Genomic DNA, 3,027 nt, shown 5'->3' with positions numbered 1-3,027 from the left:
GCACTCCACAGACACGTGTACCCTTAACGTAGTTCTCGGGGATATTCAGCGTGACACAGTGTGACAAGGCTGACCCTTTGAATTACAGGCACAACAGAAACAAGAAGTAAGAATGAGAGAAAGTTGTGGTGGAAGAGTACCGCAGGGTTCACCACCATCCCCTGTCGGAGCCTCGTGGAGCTTTAGGTGTTTTCGCTCAATAAACACTCACAACGCCCGGTCTGGGAATCGAAACCGCGATCCTAAGACCGCGAGTCCGCTGCCCTAACCACTGGGCCATTGCGCCTCCACTTTTTCCATTGTAAGTTCAGTATAATTGTTATGATGGCGTCTTTGAAAGAAATGCAGTGGAATGGAAGCAGTGATACAGCTTCAGACTAAATGCCGGACAGCATTTAGATTCGCCCTTCCATGAAGTGATAGCAAATCGCATACGTGAGACCTTTTCCCTTCATCCCACCGGCGACAATAAAATATTACTAGTTATGTTATGGGGTCCATTAATAGGTTAAAATCTTCCCGTATAAATTCGTAGATTTGCGCTAATGTAAAAAATCGTTAAGATTTGATGGTCTTCCAATAGCAGAAAGAGAAACAACGGAAGAATTGCTGAGTTGATTTTTATTTCGTAAGTTTAGATCAATTAGAACCACTTGCATTAATTAAGTTATTGATACCTAATTGTTTACAAAAATTGGCCTTGTGCCTAATCAGAGAAAATCGTAATGGTACTTAGTCATAGAATTTCAGACAGCAGATAGTGAGCCAGACTAGGTACATTACGGCCTCTGGTTTGAAACCATCCCTTTCTACATTTACTGATGTGGTTGTTGTTAACCTCAGGTTCTATGAGAAAAGGAGTTCTAGCTATGACTGTAATGTGTTTTTATTTCAAGCTCTATAACATCCAATATGCACTTGCCGTTTTATGAAAGTAAAGTGCGATGAAGGCAGGGAGATTTAGCAAAGCGGCTCTCACGTTATTCCATGTTTTGGAAGTTCATAAAATCGCTCTAACCCTTTTATTGACATCGGTCAAATCGACCACACACTTTCGGCACACGTATACTTAGACAAAAACAAACGATTACTAAGATTTTGAAGACAATATGTCACGTGGTAGGAAAATGTCTGAAATACATTAATCAAGTATCCTTATCAAATTTCCAATGAAAACCTCTCGAGATACAAAACTACCATAAAACTTATTTCAGAAATGTTTTAAAAGTCACATCAATGATTGATTTTCGATGAGATTTTCACACGCTTTACCAAAGCTTGTTTGCGATGGTCCTCAAGTAATGGTGAAACTGCCCTTTTCGTTATCCTAGCAACTTACTGCTTCGTCACACATTTAGAGTAATACTATCGTATTTGGAAAATTTTCACAAACGTATTTTTCGTGATGAAAAGTCGTACATCTTCGAAAATTTGATTTCCTTTATGATAATAAATCAAACATTGACAACAAAATTTATTAACCAATGTGTTATCATTCATATTTACATCTAATCGATTATGCAGGAAAAGTAGTAATCCCCTGGTGTATCTTCGTTCAAAGGAACTCGATAAATCAGTGAAGATGATGATGATGATGATGATGATAATAATAATAGTAATAATAATAATAATAATAATAATAATAATAATAATAATAATAATAATAATAATAATAATATCACAAATTTTATGGTCAATAGACCTTTCCTAAAAATGGCGACAAATGTGTAATATAGCTTTTCAGTATATCAGAATATTATTGAAAATTTAATGCTGTCTCAGTTTACTCTCGATATAGTTACTCATCTTTGGATTTATAATATTACTTGGATACTGGTTCAAGTCGATGTATATATGTATGTATGTATGTATTTCTTTTGTTTCAGTCATTAGACTGTAGCCATGCTTTCAATTTCCGTCTACCATATACGGTTATGGTCGATCCGAGGATATAGTAGAAGACACTTGTCCAAGGTGCCACGCAGTGAGACTGAAACCGGAACCATGTGGTTGGGAAGCAAGCTTTCTACCACACTACCACACCTGGGCATGAAGAGGTTAGAAGGGTCAAGTGGCAAAGACATTATTCTGCTTAGCGAAGGCATCTGGGAAATGTATAACTGCTGTCATTCACAGAAAAATTATTGTTTGACCGTGAGAAAAGCGCTGTTGAAGTGTTAAGTGAAATTTGGCGATCGAGGATCGAATCCATGCTATACCTGCATGAAGCCACTACAAATACGTTATGGATTAAAAAAATTATTTACTGTCATGGAAAAAGCGTAAAAATGCAGAATTATCGGAGTAATGGGCATTCAAAAACGTATGTATGTATAGAAATGTATGAATGAAGTCTTTAAGGTTTAAGATTCAAATTAAGGAAGTGCAATAATAATGTTTAGCAGTTCAAAACCGTGAGTAGTGAAATGCAGCATTAGGTCGGCTGGTCGGGAGAATCAAATATTGATCGCTTCGCTAAAAACTGCAGGTGGTATGGGTTATTTACCTTGGGTTGCTTAAATAAAATATTACTAATATGTAGTAGATAGAAGGATCCATTGGAGGGGCCCTATTATCGATTTTTTTTCAACAATATAAGTATGTCACGAGGTTTCCAGACATGAGTTCTACTCACCTGTCAAATAAAGTGATATTGTCTGCAAAAATTAGAAATTGGACACACAAAAAAAATCAATATTCAAAGTAATCGAACATAAAGAATGAAATAGGTTATTTCCCTTGAGTGTTTAAAATATATTGTGTAGGTGCTATGGCTTATTTCCCTTGGATGTTTAAAAAATAGTTATATGAGGTAGATATAAAGGTCCCTTCCAGGGGCCGTATTATCGATTTTTTCAACAAGGTGTCCCGAGGTTTCCAGACATGAGTTCTACTCACGTGTCAAGTTGCATTAAAATCAATAAAACGATCTAGGAGAAGTTAGCTAACAGCGCCACAAACAAACACGCACCGATTTTCCACCTATGTAGTATATATATTATATACATATATATATATATATATATA

Source organism: Octopus bimaculoides, chromosome 4 (genome assembly GCF_001194135.2).
Source record: "Octopus bimaculoides isolate UCB-OBI-ISO-001 chromosome 4, ASM119413v2, whole genome shotgun sequence".
In the NCBI taxonomy this organism is placed as follows: domain Eukaryota; kingdom Metazoa; phylum Mollusca; class Cephalopoda; order Octopoda; family Octopodidae; genus Octopus; species Octopus bimaculoides.
This window is presented reverse-complemented; position numbering follows the sequence as displayed.